This window comes from Crinia signifera, chromosome 8 (assembly GCF_055691185.1).
Source record: "Crinia signifera chromosome 8, ASM5569118v1, whole genome shotgun sequence".
Taxonomy (NCBI): Eukaryota; Metazoa; Chordata; class Amphibia; order Anura; family Myobatrachidae; genus Crinia; species Crinia signifera.
Window position 1 is genome coordinate 69,735,441 of NC_139224.1, and position 17,912 is coordinate 69,753,352.

At 49.5% G+C, this 17,912-nt stretch overlaps 1 protein-coding gene across 8 annotated transcripts in view; it reads left to right on the forward strand.

Annotated features, from left to right (window-relative positions):
• The window catches only part of CENPM (centromere protein M), a 106,502-nt gene that overhangs the window by 33,800 nt on the left and 54,790 nt on the right, over positions 1–17,912 (forward strand). The gene's annotated exons all lie outside the window — the stretch shown is intronic.

The window sequence follows — 17,912 nt, forward strand, 5'->3', positions numbered from 1 at the left end:
TGTGCTTACAATTTTGACTATACAGTCCAAATTGCACAGAAAAAATTGTCAAATTCGCACCGTTTGTACACAGCATTACTTTCCTTTTAAGCTATTTACAAGTCCATTCTTTGGCAGGTATTCAATGCTGTGGGCGAGTGGTGACAGCGAGCAGAGCTTCCTGCTCGCTGTCACCACTCACCCTGACAGTATTCAACGCAGCCCCCTCATACGCCAATTCCCCCTCGCTCCATTTTTTGAGCGAGGGGGAATTGGCGTATGCGGCTCCTGAACTAGCGAGACTCGCGGCTAAATACAGCGAGTTTCCTGCACTAGCCGCGGGTCTCGCTGTGTTGAACGTTGAATAGAGCGAGCGGCTGGCGCGGGGGTTAAACAGCGAGGATCGCTGGTTTTCTGCAATCCTCGCTGTTTAACCCCCTTGCTGGCCGCTCGCCGCGGCATTGAATACACCCCATTATGTTCAGAATGCATAGTTTCAGGGGGATAGTTTCATAGGATAGCCCCCCTAAATGCTTATTTGGTTTGTTTTGTTAAGCATGTTTAAGACTGTGTTATATCAGCTGTATTTTGAGGCTAATTCAATTTGATATTTCTAGTGTTCCCGATAAGCTAATTTTGCAGGACGCTGCTACCTGCCCCTTTTCTGAGTTGCTAAACGCAGCCTGCCTGGTCCGCTGACATGCCGCTGAGGTCTATGTTTAACACAGACCTCAGCAACATGTCAGTGCGGCAGGAGACAGCTGGAACAGTTGACAGCCGCTCTCAGCAGGGATCAGTGGTGTGTTAGCATGGCAGGGGGTACCTGGAAGAGCTGACAGCTGCAGTTTACAGTGACTGTCAGCTCTTCCGGGTGCCACCCGCCGCACTGAAAGGCCACTGAGGTCTCTGCTAAACAGAGACCTCAGCGGCGTGTCAGTATGGCTCAGCATAATTTCTCTATCTTCCATATGGTATTCTGGGGATTCATCAGAACATATGGGAGAGGTTTCCGCAGGAGACCGGCACATAGAAGCTCTTTGACTGGGTGTACTGGCTCCTCCCCTCTACTTCCTCCCCACAAGCCAGTTTAAGAAAATGTGCTCTCAGGAAAGGGTGCTCACTGTGAAGCTCCAGAGTTTTTCTTCAGTTTCCTTTCTTTGTTATTTTGGGTCTGCTGTTTACACAGCATCCCTACATCGTGGGAAACCAGGGGAAAGGTTCAATTGCCGACCTCTTTAGGTATTGAATTGACCCTGCTGCTGGACCACTGTCCTGAGAGGGTCTTTGCCACCGCGGTCGCTTAGATGTCAGCGTAGTTCACCCCCAGCATGCCGCACACCCCTGGTTCAGCCCAAAGACATCAGTGGTGAGTATGACCCGGGGTTCCCTCAGTGAACACCCCGGTATGTGATGTGGCAAGATGGCGGTGGCGATCGCGACGTCCCTGCACAGGGACCGCACAGCCCTGTCACAGACTGGAAATAGGTGCTGCCACTGTAGCACAGGGCAGTTTCACCGCTTGCAGGGCTTATACATGCCATTTTCCAGTATAAATATATTTTCTCTAACATCCATATGGGATACAGGGAATTGTTCATGACGATGAGGAAAAGAGGGTATCCGCAGGAGACAGGAACATACAAAACTTTACACTGGTTGTACTGGCTCCTCCCTTCTGCTTCCCCTCCCACCAGCCAGTTTAAGAAAATGTGCACACTACAGAAAGAGCTCCAGAGAGTTTTTCTTCAGTTTTATTTTCTTTATTATTTTGGACTTAACAGCAGTCCTGCGTCTTGGGAGACTAGGGGGAAGGTACAGCTGCAGGCCACTCATTATACTGAGCTGTCCCTGCAGCAGGACCACCTTTCTGAGTGGGTGATGTTACCACGGGCAATGCGCTGCAGCGAGCACACCTCGGACATGCCGCACACCCCTAGACGTTGGTGGTGAGTAAAACCCCGGGGTCCCCTCAGTGGGGTCCCCGGTATTTGGTGCGGCAAGATGGCGGCGGTGCCCCTGCACAGGGTCCGCGCAACCCCCTGCTCAGACTGGTACTGCCTCTCTGTCTGCCATTGCAGTTTACCATATTATAAAGGGCTATTACAGCACTGTCTCAGTATAAAACCCTAAGCACTAGCGCCATTATGGTGGGCGGAACTTACCCAGAGCGGGCTCTGCAAGGCGCCAAATCTGCTTCCTGCTTCTTCCCTGGGTGCTGGAAACGCCAGTATAACAGCTTTAGACACTCCTCAGCGGTGTGGGAGCAGTGGGAATCTGCAGCAGTGACAGCAATCAGGTTTCAGCGCTATTGTGTACCCTGGTACACTTTGCCTGTATAGATATATAGTACTGTGTTAGGGATGCGGTCGGAATCCTGGCGTTCAAAATCCCTCCGCCGAAATCCAGACACTTTCTCCCTCTATGGGTGTCCACGCCACCCATAGAGGGAGAATAAATTAGTGTGCCGAGCACAGCGAGGCAACAGGCCCGCTGCGTGGCGAGCACAGCGAGCACCCAAGGAGGGAGATCCATGCCCCCCCCCCCGTCGGGATTTTGAAAGCCAGGATTCTGACCGCCGGGATTTAGTACCAATCCCCTGTGTTACATGTACTGTGATTTACCAGCTCTTTAATCTAGAGATCTAAGGTTAAGGATGTCATGGTCCCCTCAGTGTTTCTGTACCCTGTCCCATAGGTTTGTTACAGCTATTAAACACACAATACAGATAGTACATAGTTATTTTCTCTTTCAATTATCCTGGTGACACAGCTCACATTGGGATGTAGGAGGGTCCATCGGAACCAGGCACCTATGCTAAACCTTTCCAGAGAGGCAGGCTCCTCCTTTCCGTATCCCATCATGCCTCAATTTGTTTTAGGTGCCCACAGGAGTGGGAGCGATTATCACATTGTCAAATTGCAAATTGCCCAAATTGTGGGCTTTCTTTAACCCCTGAACCTGTGTGGGCTGTGGCCCTGGGCAGGTCTGTAACTGCTTTAGTACAGGTTTTGAATAAACAGAGGGATGAGCTGGTTAATTATCCTAGGCCATTTTCATCCTCTCAGCAATCATCTGGCTCTTTTCCTTTAACCCAAACAGAGCCTTTCTGCAGGTGATGCAGGATACTGCTCAAGGCATATGTAGACTAAATTCCTTTTATGGAGCAGTTTTCAAAGGAGCCGGAGATGGCCCTAGACTTCCCGTAGCTTCTTCTCCTGTCTTAAATATTAATTCAGAGGAGAATGCGAGGAGGAAGTATCATGGGACCAGAGGAATGATATGGAAAGTTCTGTCCCTGGTGTTGACAATTTAATATTGGCTGTTAAACAGGCTTTGAATTTGTCTGAGGAAAATAAAACTCCGGCACAGGGAGTTTTCAAAAGACAAATGAGAGAGGCAGTTACTTTTCCCTCGGATGAGGGTTTACAGGATTTGCTTGGAGGGGCTTGGAAAACGCCCGATAACAGACTCCAAATGCCAAAAAGGTTCTTAAACCTATATCCCATGCTGGAGGAGCATGTAATATTATGGGAAAAAGTTACCTTGGTAGACGCTCCAGTAGCCAGGTTATCAAAAGCTACCGTGCTGCCGGTACAGGGCGATGCAGCGTTCAAGGAACCTGTGGACAAAAAATTAGAGGGTTGTCTTAAAGCAATTTTTGAAGGTGTGGGTTATACCCTTAGGCCATTGATTGCTTCTGCATGGGTGTCCAAAGCTATGATTGTGTGGGCAAACTTCATGTGTGGTCTGTTGCAACCTGATTCAGAGGCTTTTGCTCTAGCTGAAAAGTTTACAGCGGCGGCAGAATACAATTTAGAAGCTGGTGAGGAGGCTATTACTATGGCGTCCATGGTGTCAGCGGTCTCTGTGAATGCGCGGAGAGCATTGTGGCTCGGCATGGGATGCAGACAATGAGTCCAAAAAGTTTTTGGAGGCTTTGGCTTTTAAAGGTGATTTATTGTTTGGTTTAGAGTTAGAAGCCATTATTAAACAGGCTACGGGTGGGAAGAGTACTTTGCCTCCCACAGCGGCAGCAAAACAGCATTCGAGATTTTCTGCTTTTCGCTCATCCTTTCGGCACTCAGAGGAGGTGCTTTCTTTAAGGGACAATTTTCAGATGGGAAAAGGGAAAGCTCCAAAATCCCAAGGCTTCCAAGGGTGAAGAGAAGCCTTCAGGATGACTGCCAGGAGACTCCCAAATCTGCACTCAGGGTGGGAGGTCGCCTCTTGCAGTACCGTGACACTTGGGCCTTATTAGGCCAGGACCCTTGGGTTCTCAATGTATTATCCCAAGGTTACAGGAAAAACCTAAAGGGAGTTCCTCCAAGAAGGTTCCTGCCTACACCTTTGCCCAGAGAGGCACGCCTCAGAACAGCCCTTTTGTTGGCGGGGCAGTCTCCTACAAAAGTGCGTGGTGATCCCGGTTCTGCGAGAGGAAAGAAAGAAGGGGTTTTACTCCATTCTGTTCTTAGTACCCAAACCAGACAATTCGTTCAGACCAATTCTGAATTTGAAGTCGTTAAATCTTCATTTATGGGTGGTTAATTTCAGGATGGAATCTCTGAGGTCGGTTCTGTTGAGCCTAGAACCAGGAGAATTCCTAGCGTCTCAGGACACGTATTTACACGTTCATAGCTGTGCAGATCATCAGTCTCTACTGCGATTTACGATAGGGGATCTGAACCTACAATTTCAGGCACTACCCTTTGGGCTGTCCACCACCCCAAGGATGTTTACAAAAGTTATGGCAGTAATGACAGCAGTACTCCGACAAAGAGCAATAGTGGTGATTCCGTATTTGGACGATCTACTGTTCAAGGCGGAGTCTGCAGAAAGATTGCAAAAGGACCTCTCAGAGGCTATTCATTTTTTGCAAGCTCACGGCTGGATCCTGAACCTGCAGAAGTCTCAGCTGTGTCCCTCTCAGAGACTTAAATTTTTTGGGGTTATATTGAATACCCACTTACATTGGGTGTTTCTACCGGAATTGAAGGCAAATTATATTTGTCAACTAGTTTGGCAAATACTGGGGCCGCAGGACTCTTCTGTTTGGTATTGCCTAAAGTTGTTAGGAAAGATGGTGGCTACATTCGAACCCTGCCTTATGCCAGATTTCATTCTCAAATGTTTCAGTGGAACATATTGGCAAGTTGGTCAGGAAACACCAAGACAATGAAGACTGAGAAGGTGGTCTTGACACCAGAGACGCGGTTTGCTCTGCGGTGGTGGATGGATCTGGACTCTCTCCAGTGGGGCCGATCTCTACACAGGGAGTGGCTGGTGGTCATCACAGATGCTAGTCTCGGGCTGGGGCGCAGTGACTCTGGATTTGAGATTACAAGGCCTTTGGTCCAGGGAGGAGTCAGTGCTTCCAATAAATGTATTGGCATTAAGGGCAGTATGGAAGACTCTGTGCCAGTGCGAGGAGAGGCTGAAAGGTTCTCCCATCCCTATTCAGTCAGACAATGCCACGGCAGTAGCATATTTGAACCATCAAGGGGGCACGCGCAGCAAGATGGCGATGCTGGAAGTGTCTCTGATTCTTCGTTGGGCAGAAAACAATGTCCCAGCTCAGTCGGCGGTGTTTTTTCCGGGAGTCAAAAATGTGGAAGCGAACTTCCTAAGCAAGGAGGAGTTGCTAGAAGGGGAATGGGCACTGAATCCTCAGGTGTTCCAGGAGATTGTGGACCTTTGGGCCTGCCTGAAGTGGATCTGATGGCGTCAAGGTTCAATTGCCAGGTACCCAGGTTCTGTTCCAGGACCAGGGATCCACTGTCGTGGGCGGTGGATGTGATGACGTTGCCCTGGAACATCAAGTTGGCTTACGTGTTTCCTCCATTCCAAATGATTGCCCGGGTGTTGATGAGAGAGATCCCAGGGGACTCAGGTCATCATGATAACCCCGGATTGGCCATGGAGATCCTGGTACTCCAACATTCTAAGGTTGTCGACAGCATTGTGGCGTCTACGTCTACTTCCAGACCTGTTAATACAAGGTATTTTCTTTTATCTAGACCAAGGTCGGCTGAATTTGACGGCCTGGCTCTTGAAACCTCCATTTTAAAGAAGGGGTTTTCGGATGCCGTTATCAATACTATGATTAAGGCGAGAAAACCGGTGTCTTCGGGAAATTACTATTGAATGTGGAAAACAAACATTAGGTGGTGTGAGAGACAGAGGGCTAACCCTTCCAGATTTAAGATTTCCAGGCTACTGGAATTTCTACACGATGGATTTTGTTCGGGACTTAATCTACAGTCGTTGAAGGTTCAGATCTTGGCATTGTCCATACTCTTCCAGAAGAAAGTGGCTTTACATCCGGAGGTACAAACTTTTCTGCAAGGGGTTATGAGATTAAAACCTCCTTATAAAAAACCTGTGGCACCGTGGGATTTGTCTCTGGTGCTGGCGGTTCTTCAAAAACCTCCTTTTTGAACCAATGAGGTCGGCTGACCTGAAATTTCTCACGTGGAAATTGACCTTTTTACTGGCTATCGCCTCAGCTAGGCGAGTTTCTGAATTGGGAGCATTTTCGTGTAAGCCTCCATTTTTGATTTTTTCATGATGATCGGGCTGTGTTACGGACAGTGTCTATAAGTTTTTACCAAAAGTGGTTTCTTCATTCCACTTAAACCAGGAGATTGTCCTTCTGGTGTTCAGTCCTCCGGAAGAATCTAGGAAAAGAGATAAACTAAAAAATTTGGATGTTGTTCGCGCTATGTGCTTCTAAACAGACCATTGCTAGGTGGTTGAGGTCGGTGATTGCTTTTGCATACTCTAAGGTTGGCAGACCAGTACCTGATAAGATAAAGGCTCATACCACCATGTCAGTTGCTGCCTCTTGGGAGGTGCGCCATGGAGCTACGGGTGAACAAGTTTGCAGGGCAGCCACTTGGTCATCTGTTCACACATTAACCACATTTTATAGGTTCCATGAGTTCTCATTATTCGGGCGAGCATTGATGAGAGCTGCCCAGTGGACCAAATGGTTTTGCAGCAATAAATCCAAAAACTGGTACAGGCCAGAGTAATAACCCCGGTCCCTCCCCTGGAAAGGGGGCAGGGTTATTCAAATTTATTTGTGGTTCCAAAACCGGACAGGCCGGTTCGCCCAATACTGAACCTAAAATCCCTGAACCCGTTCTTGACTGTAACCAAGTTCAAGATGGAGTCCTTGCGGGCCGTGATAGTGGCACTGGAGGAAGGGGAGTTCTTGGCATCCTTGGATGTAAAGGACGCCTACCTTCACATCCCAATTTGGCCACCTCATCAAAAATATCTGAGGTTTGCGCTGTTGAACGATCACTATCAGTTCCGCACACTGCCGTTCGGCCTGTCCTCAGCCCCGCGCATATTCACCAAGGTGATGGCGGAGATGATGGTGGTTCTCAGGAAGCAAGGGATTTGTGTTATACCATACTTGGACGACCTGCTTGTAAAGGCGCGGTCGGAGGAGGAGCTGCAGGCAGCCTTACAGATTACCAGACAGACCCTGTCGGGTCACGGTTGGCTCCTGAACCTAGCAAAGTCCTCTCTGATCCCTTCGCAGAGACTCCAGTTCCTGGGGATGGTGTTGGACACTGCTCTCATGAGAGTGTTCCTGCCACAAGAAAAGATTGTGGCCATTCAACAGCTGTTCACAGACTTGTTGAAAAAACCCCAGGTGTCAGTGCACAAGTGCATTGTCCTTTTATGGAAAATGGTGGCCTCCTTCGAGGCTCTCCAATTCGGGAGGTTTCACAGCAGGATTTTCCAGCTCGATCTCCTGAGCAAGTGATCCGGTTCACATCTCCAGATGCATCGGAAGATTGTGTTGTCGTCTCGGACGAGACTGTCACTACAGTGGTGGCTCCACACGCCCAAATTGCTGGCAGGGCGAAGGATTGACATCCAAAATTGGGTCTTATTCACCACAGATGCGAGCCTCCTGGGATGGGGTTCAGTGACCATGGGTCAGTCCTTTCAGGGCAAATGGACCCTATGGGAAACACGTCTCCATATCAACAACTTGGAGTTATTTGCTGTGTATTATGCACTTCTGGAGGCGGCCCCTCTCCTCAGCGGGCATGCGGTCCGCATCCAATCAGACAATGCCAATACTGTGGCGTTTCTGAACAGGCAGGGCGGGACCAAAAGCAGGTCCTGCATGCGGGAAGCAACAAAAATCCTGTCCTGGGCAGAGAGTCACTGTCTGGCTCTATCTGCCATATTCATACCCGGGGTGGACAACTGGGAAGCTGACTTCCTCAGTCGCCACGAGCTTCACCCCGGGGAATGGAGTCTACACCACCAGGTATTCAGTGCTCTGGTGGCTCGGTGGGGGACCCCACTAGTAGACATGATGGCATCAAGACACAATTGGAAAGTGTCCAGGTACTTCTCCAGGGCGAGAGACCCTCAGGCAGAAGGAGTGGACGCCCTCTCCATACCGTGGGCGTTCAACAGCCTGATTTATGTCTTCCCACCGATTCCCCTAGTGGCTCGGGTGTTAAGGAAGATAAGGAGAGACGGAGCCAAGGTCATTCTAGTGGCTCCGGACTGGCCACGAAGAACGTGGTACCCAGATCTGCTTAGTCTTCAAAGGGACTCGTGGCGCCTACCTCTGCAAAGAGACCTGCTCATGCAAGGTCCGTGCGTCTTCCAGGCCTTAGAGCAGCTTCGTTTGACAGCCTGGAGGTTGAGTGGCAGATCCTAACAGAGAAAGGATTTCACACATCGGTCATCAAGACCATGACAAGTGCAAGGAAGCCGGTAACGGCTGCACATTACCACCATATCTGGAAGAGATATGTGGGATGGTGTGAACAAGGGAAATTTACTCCGGCAGAGTTTAAACTTGAAAGATTCCTCAGATTTCTTAAATCTGGTTTGGATTTGGGACTACGTTTAGGCTCCTTGAAAGTGCAGGTGTCTGCACTATCTGTCTTTTTCCAAAAGAAGCTGGCTAATATACCTGAAGTGCAGACGTTTCTGCAAGGCGTCTTGCATATACAGCCTCCTTTTGTGGCCCCTACTCCACCATGGGACTTGGATGTAGTTCTGACGTTCCTACAATCCTCCTGGTTTGAACCGCTGGAGGAAATTGAGTTAAAATATCTCACATGGAAGACGGTCTTACTAGCCTTAGCTTCGGCTAGGCGGGTCTCTGAGCTGGGGGCGTTAACCTGCAAGAGCCCATATTTGATCTTCTATGAAGACAGGGCAGAATTACGCACTAATCTGCGTTTTCTTCCCAAGGTAGTGTCAGCGTTCCACTTGAACCAGCCAATTGTGGTTCCTGCTAGTGGCCCTCATTCTGAGGTGCCGACATCTTTGGATGTGGTAAGGATTCTCAGTGTATACATCAGGAGAACAGCAAGGATTCGTAAGACTGATGGACTGTTTGTCCTTTATGATGCCCAAAAGATCGGGCGTCCTGCTTCTAAGCAGTCTATTGCACACTGGATATGTGCAACCATTAAACAGGCTTATGTGGTGGCGAAGCTTCCTATGCCTGCTGGGGTGAAAGCCCACTCAACTCGTTCAGTGGGGACTTCCCGGGCGGCTGCCCGAGGAGTGTCGTCTTTACAATTGTGTAGAGCCGCTACATGGTCAGGCCAACACACTTTTGTCAAGTTTTACAAATTTGATGCTTTGGCCACTGAAGATACTCAGTTGGGGCAAGCGGTGCTGCAGCAATCTCCGCACAATCCCGCCCGTTCTGATGTCTTTCGTATATCCCCATCGTTATGAACGACTTCCCTGTATCCCATAAGAATGTAAGAGAAAATAGGATTTTAATACCTACCGGTAAATCCTTTTCTCGGAGTTCTTATGGGATACAGGGCGCCCGCCTCTGTGCGGAGTTCTGCCTTACTCACTCTGGTGAGACGTGGGTCCTCCTGCTACCCTGTGTTCCTTGCGGTCATAAGGGTGGAGGTTACCAAGGTAACATTTATTGTTTACATCGTGTACCTCAGCTGTTCACGAGTGTATGTTATCACTTAGGTGATATTTCTTATCAAGTTGTTCCAGTTGGAACACATGGTGTTTTACAAATGTTGTCAATAGTTGACATGTTATTAAGGCCCTCAGATTTCCACATGTTCTGTGGTCGCTACAGTGGTCTCTGTATGTTGAAAAGTTATGTACAGATGGGTCAGGTCCCTTCCTGGCTGGCGGGTCGCCAGAACGTCCGCGCTGGCGACCCGCCAGCGAATACACTGAGACGCGCGTGCGTCTCACGCGTCTCAGTCTCCGTCGCCAGCGCGACGGAAACCCTGTCCGTCTCCGCCTCAGGGAGACGGACAGGGTTAGGGGGGGATGCGGGGATGCGGGCAGGCGGCGGGGACCCCGGGTTACCGCCGGCAAGCCGGCGGGGGCCCGGGGGAACGGATGGAAGCGCCGTCGGAAGGGGACGCGCGCGTCCCCTTCTCACCATCGCCATGGCGCTGGCGAGGGATGGCGGCTGGCGACGCCAGCACCATCCCCTGCCAAGATGGGACCAGACCCATCTGTATGGGTGTGCTGGATGAATCTCACCACGTTAAATATTACACATATTCCTCTCATATTGTTCTTCTCCTTCGGCACAGTTTCTATTAACTGACTAGAGGGAGGGGAGCAGAGGGGAGGAGTCAGTACACCTGTATAAAGTTTTAAAAGTGCCTGTCTCCTACGGAAACCCTCTTTTCCCCATCGTTATGAACGACTTCCCTGTATCCCATAAGAACTCCGAGAAAAGGATTTACCGGTAAGTATTAAAATCCTATTTTTTCATACTGTAGAACTACAAGTGCCAGCGGGCCCTTTAATGCCCCGCATGCTGCGACTTGTGGTTCTCCAAGTCCCAGCTTGCGGGGGAGGCTTGCTGGGACTCCTAGTTCCACAGTATTAAACAATAGTTTATTCTTTCTTTTACACAAAGATCAGCCCGGTGACCACCGCACAGGGTCACCGGGAACAGCACCAGGCTTCAGCCTGGTCAGGTAAGTCCTGGAGGGGGGTCCCCACTCCCCCAGGGCCCCTGACCAGGGTGACTGGTGAGTAGGGTGATGTTTTGGCCGCGGGACCTTATATAATAAGTGTCCCCCGGCTGTTACATTACCCTGCTGGCTGGTTTGGCCTGGCGCTGGTTCTTAAAATACGAGGGACCCCTATTCATTTTGTCCCCTGTATTTTGGGAACCAGCCCCGGACCTGTAGCCTGGGGCTGGTTTTAAAAAATCGGGGAACCCCTATTTGCCGGGTTCCTTGATTTTTCAATACCAGCCCCGGCTCTTTCAGCCTGGTGCTGGTTATGGCTGTGGGGGGGACCCCACGCCGTTTTTATTTATTTTTCTATTTTTTTTTAACACTGAAGCCTGCACGGATCTCACTGATCCCGTGCAGGTTAAAGCCAAATACAACTGGAAAATATATAGTGTATTTTCCTGCCTTATTTGGCAGGCCATCCGCGGCCGTTTCACGCCAATTGCTTAGTAAATCAGGAACCACCATTCTTTTGAATGGTGATTTCTGTCGTATTCTATCGATGGTGTAATAATTTGTATTTGTAAATACAAATACGAATGTCCCATCAATACGAATACAAAAAAATCTCCTCCTCCACCACTCCTTACCTCTCTTCACTGATCTCTATCCACACTCCCTCCCGTCCTCTTCGCTCCGCCGCCGACTGACCTCTCACCTAATCCCCTCATCCCACTCCCGTGTCCAAGACTTCTCTTGCGCTGCCCCCCTGCACTGAAACAACCTCCCGCCACCCTTCAGGCTTTCTGATTCCCTTACCTCCTTCAAGTGCTCCCTGAAAACCCACTTCTTCCGACTAGCCTATCCCTCCTCCTCCTCCTAACATCTTTTGCTCCTCCTATCCTGCCTACCCTACCCCTCCATCCGTTCCCATCCGTTCCTACTTATCCTATTGTTTTTTGTTCGTCCACCCACCTCCTTTTAGTCTGTTAACTTTTATGAGTAGGGCCCTCCTTCCTCACGTACTCACCCTACCTCTTTACCTCACCAGGGCTCCTGCCCTGTTCTTCCCTTCCTCTACTTCATCTTCAGTCGCCTCGACAATTTCGACACCTACTTCAGAACTGATGCTGATTTTAGTTCTACAAGCGATACCCCTATTTATGCTGTATTTTATAAACACACCCTGTACGTTACCTTGTAATTTGTTTTTGTTTGCTATGTACGGCGCTGCGGACACCTTGTGTCACTTTATAAATAAACATACTAATACTACTAAACAAATTCTAATACTTTTTAATATGAAAGCCTAAAATCACCTACTTCTTCATCTTTCATAAAAGTAAAAATTGCCTCAGCATACATTTAATTTGCTTCTTCTGCCATTCTGCTTATTTGCTTCTTTACGTGAATACCACTGAAGTGGTTATTGCATGCAATTCTGCCAAGGCGGTCTCCGGATACAGGACCTTCTGCTTAGTGTGGAGAATCTCCCTTATACGGGGGACAGATTGTTTAGGAGCGAGTTAGATGATTTGATTTCCAAGGCTACTGCTGGTAAATCAACGGTCCTCCCATCTACTCCTAACATGCAGCATCGTCCCTTTTCAGGTCCCTTGCAGCAGTCCTTTCGGGCCACTAGATATTGCCAGAAGGCTAGGGGTTCTCCAGAGCTACTGCATCCAAGCCCGCTGCATGACTGCCCAAACCCACCAGGAGTATTACTAAAGTTGGGAGCTTGTCTACTACATTACGCTCAGCTGTGGGAGGTGTCCTTTACCAATACTTGGGTACGGACTCTCATTTCTCAAGGCTACAAGCTGGTGTTTGCAAATCAACCCCCACACAAGTTCTACAAATCAGGCCTACCAGCCTTGATAGAGGATCAGACCACCATGTTACAGGCGATACAGAAGTTACTTCTGTCCCAGGTAATTATCCATGTCCCCCCTCAGGAGAGGGGCAGGGGTTATTACTCCAACTTATTTGTAGTACCGAAGCCGGACAGTTTGGTACATCCAATTCTAAATCAAGTCCCTCAACCCATTCCTAACAGTGACTACATCCCAAATGGAATCCCTTCAGGTGGTCATAGCAGGAATAGAGTAAGGAAATTCCTAGCATCCCTCGGTGTGAAGGACACCTACCTACACATCCCAATATGGGCCCCAAATCAGGCATTCCTGCGGTTTGCCATTCTGGAAGAGCATTATCAATTTCAGGCCCTCCCCTTTGGTCTGTCCACTGCAGCCCTCATATTCACAAAGGTGATGGTGGACATGATAGCCTAACTCAGAAAGAGGGGGATAAACATCATACCCTATCTGGATGACCTGCTTATAAAAGCCAGGTCAGAGGAATCCTTACACCATACAGGTGTCTACACAGGTCCTCATTGCACACGGGTGGCTACTGAACCCTCGCAAGTCATTTCTGATCCCATCGCAGTGGCTGCTGTTTCTGTGCATGGTCCTAGATACCAGTGAGCAGAAAGTCTTTCTGCCAGGGGACAAGGTTCAAGCGCTCCAGGTACTTGTGAGCGAGTCTCGGCCCACCAGTGCATCCGAGTTCTGGGAAAGATTGTTGCCTCTTTCGAGGCATTGCAATTAGGTCCGGGTCTCACTTGCATATGCACCAGAAGATTTTCCTGTCCACGAGATCCAGGGAATCACTGCAATGGTGGCTCCATGCTCCAAATCTGCTTGCAGGCAGGAGATGCGGTATCCAGAATTGGATTCTACTTACTATGGATGCCAGCCTCCAAGGCTGTGGCGCCGCGATGCTGGTAGTGACCTTCCAAGGCAAGTGGACCCAAGGCAAGAGTCCAAGCTCCACATAAACAACCTGGAGTTGAGAGGCGTATTTTATGTTCTCCTGCAAGCTGCACCTCTGCTGAAAGATCGGCGGTAAAAGTCCAGTCGGACAGTGCAACAACAGTGGCTTTTATAAATCGCCAGGAAGGCACGAGGAGAAAATCCAGCATGAGAGAGGTCACCAAGATCCTCAGGTGGGTAGAAGCTAATCTGATTGCGCGGTCGGCCATTTTCATTACTGGGGTGGATAACTGGGAGGCGGACTTCCTGAGTAGTCACGACCTTCTCCCGGGGAATGGAGCCTAAAAGAAAGAACGACCTTCGCCCGGGGAATGGAGCCTGAAAGAATGAGTCTTTTCACGCATTGTGGATCGGTGGGGAAGCCCAGAAATAGATCTGATGGCATCCAGACTCCAAAAGAAGTTGGCCCAGTATTGCTCAAGGACCAGGGCTCCTCAAGGATGCACTGACAACACCCTGGTGCTACAACCTGGTGTATGGATTCCTGCCGATTCCATTACTGACGAAGTTCCTAAAAAAGATAAACAATGGAGTGGAAGCAATTCTGATAGCTCCCGATTGGCCTCACAGAGCGTGGTATGGGGACCTTCAGGCCATGCTAGCGCACGACCCATGGCGCCTTCCTAAAGAAAGAGACTTGCTCCCTTGCTCACTCAAGGTCCCTGCATCTGCCAGGCCTTCGAGCAACTACATTTAATGGCCTGGAGGTTGAGTGGCAAATTTTAGCTCACAAGGGACTGCATGCATCAGTCATCTCTACTTCTACACATTACCACCACATTTGGAGGAGATATGTGTGCTGGTGTGAGCAGTTGAAATTTCCACCAGCAGAATTTAAATTGGACCGCTTCCTATATGCAGTCTGGCTTGTAGTTGGGCCTGCATTTTGGTTCCTTAAAGGTACAGGTTTCGGCCCTCTCCATTTTCTTCCAGAAGAAATTGGCTTCCTTGCCGGAGGTCCAGATGTTCCTGCAAGGGGTGTTGTGTATTCAGCCCCCCTTTGTGCCGCCTACGCCTCCATGGGAATTAGAGTAATCATGGTTGAACCGCTGAACTCGGTGGAGTTAAAATTCCTGACATGGAAGACAGCATTTCTGTTAGCTTTGGCTTCAGCACGTCATGTTTTAGAGCTTTGCGCTCTGTCTTGCAAGAGCCCATACCGGTACTTATGTAGTATCTGGGCATCCGATTTAGAAATCGGGTCGGATCGGTAGCATCGCATGCGACCAAATCGTATGCGATGCGATGGTCCCGATTTTTCCATAGGATTCAATGTTAAAATGGTCTGAGTCCATTTTAACATAGAATTCAATGGGAAAAAGGGGTCCTTTTCCTTTCCCCACTATCCAAGTGGGCATGGAGTTAGATATAAACCTGTGACGAGCGTAGTGAGCCACCGTGCCCGAAGCGTGGCGAGCGTAGCGAGCCCCGCAAGGGGACACAGAATACTTTTTAAGAAAACTGCGTCCCCTCGCGGGGCTCGCCACGCTTCAGGCTCCTGGCCTGAATCATCCTAGAGATGACTGACTCATGCAAACCTTTGTGAGCTAGAATCTGCCACTCAACCTCCAGGCAGTTAAACTTAGTTGCTCTAAGGCCTGGCAGATGCAGGGACACTGAGTGAGCAGGTCTCTTTCTTGAGGAAGGTGCCACGGGTCATCCGCTAGCATGGCTTGAAGGTCCGCGTACCATGCTCTGCGAGGTCAGTCGGGAGCTATCAGAATTGCTTCCACTCCATCCATTCTTATCTTTTTAGAACCTTCGCCAGTAATGGAATTGGCGAGAATACGTACACCAGGTCGTAGCACCAAGGTGTTGTCAGTGCGTCCACTGCCTCTGCTTGAGAATCTCTGGTCCTGGAGCAGTACCGAGCCAACTTGTTGTTGAGTCTGGACGCCGTCAGATCTATCTGAGGGATCCCCCACCGATACACAATCTGTGCAAAGACTTGCTCTTTGAGGCTCATTCCCCCGGGTGAAGGTTGTGACGACTCAGGAAGTCCGCCTCCCAATTGTCTACCCCAGGAATGAAAATGTCCGACAGTCCGCAGTCAGATGAGCCTCTGCCCAACTGAGGATCTTGGTGACCTTCCTCATGCAGGACTTGCTCCTCGTACCTCCCTGGCGGTTGATAAATGCCACTGTCATCGCATTGTCTGACTCGGCTTTTACCGCCTGATCTTCCAGCCAAGGTGCAGCTTGCAGAAGAGCGTAATACACCGCTCTCAACTCCAGGTTGTTTATGTGAAGTTTTGATTCCCAAAGTGACCACCTGCCTTGGAAGTCCTTCCCAGCATCACGACGCCCCATCCTAGGAGACTGGCGTCCGTCGTTAGCAGAATCTAATTCTGGATCCCAAACCTCCTGCCTGCCAGCAGGTTTGGAGGATGGAGCCACCATTTTAGTGACTCCCTGGTTCTCATGGACAGGAAACTCTTCCTGTGCATCTGCAGGTGGGACCCTGACCATTTGCTTAGGAGGTCTAACTGGAACACACGGGAGTGGAACCTCCCATATGAGATCGCCTTGAAAGAGGCAAACTTCTTGACCAGGACCTGGATGCATTGATGGACAGAGACTTTTACCGCAGCCAATAGATCGCTCACCAGGATCTGGAGCACTTGAACCTTGTCCCCTGGAAGAAAGACTTTCTGCTCCCTGGTATCCAGTACCATGCCCAGAAACAGCAGCCGCTGCGATGGGATCAGTGAGGACTTGGGAAGTTTCAGTAGCCACCCGTGTGCAATGAGGACCTGTGTAGTTACCTGAATTGCCAGATTCAAAGCTTCCTCCAACCTGGCCTTTATAAGGAGGTCCTCCAGATAGGGTATTATGTTTATCCCCCTCTTTCTGAGTAAAACCATCATCTTCACCATCATCTTCGTGAATACTCGGTGCAGTGGACAGGCCAAAGGGAAGGGCCTGAAATTGATAATGGTCCTCCAAAATGGCAAACCGCAGGAATGTCTGATGTGGGACCCATATTGGTATGTGCAGGTAAGCGTCCTTCATCAAGGGATGCTAGTAACTCTCCCTGCTCCAACCCCGTAATGACTGTCCGCAGGGAGTCCATCCTGAAAGTTGTTACCTTTTTAAGAATGGATTGAGAGACTTTGGGGGAAATTTACTTTCCCCCTTTAAGTTTAAAATTGGCCATACCGAACCGTCCGGTTTTGGTACAACAAAAAGGTTGGAGTAGTAACCCCGGTACTTATGTATTATCTGGGCGCCCAATATTTTCATCGTGGGGCATTGTACAAGCAAAAATCGATCGCATCGTATGCAATATGACGCGATTGGACCCGGTTTTTAATTGTACAGGCACCCAGATGCCTCATTCCTATGTTAAATGCCCCCCCAGACCCGATTTTTTTATTGTACACCCACCCTGATGGGTAATTACTATGTTAAATGGTCCCCATTGTTAACGCCACCCCACTATCAACGCCAACCTGAAGTGTGTTGAGCGCTGCGAGCCCGCGAGGGGCGGCGGTACACGTCCTCGGACCTTTTCATACCTCCACTATCCACGTCGGCGTGGAGTTGATTTTATATAGTGTGGCGAGCGCAGCAAGACACCGAGCCCGAAGCGTGGTAAACGGACACGGATTACTTATATTCGCCACGCTTCGGGTTGGCGTTGATAGTGGTGTGGCGTTAACAATGGGGGCCATTTAACATAGTAATGACCCATCAGGGTGGGTGTACAATTAAAAATCGGGTGTGGGGGGGCATTTAACATAGGAATAAGCCCAAATTGGCTATGATCGTGTCGCATCGTATGCCATTATAATGGCATGCGATGCGCCGCGATATTAAAATTGTACAGTCGGGTTTTAAAAACCCTGAAATCGGGTCCCATCGCATGCCTTAATTAGTGGCATGTGATGCGATATATCGGGCGCCCAGATAATACACAAGTAGCATAACCCCTGCCCCTCTCCTGAGGAGGGACTGGGATAACCACATGAGACAGTAACAGTCTCTGAATCGCCTGTAACAGGGTGGCCTGAGTCCCTTTCAAAGCAGGTAGCCCTTATTTAAAGAACCTGTGCTTTGCAAACTCTAGCTTGTAGCCTTGCGAAATGAGAGTCCGCAATCAAGGATTGGTACAGGACACCTCCCACACCTGGGCGTAGTGTAGCAGACGA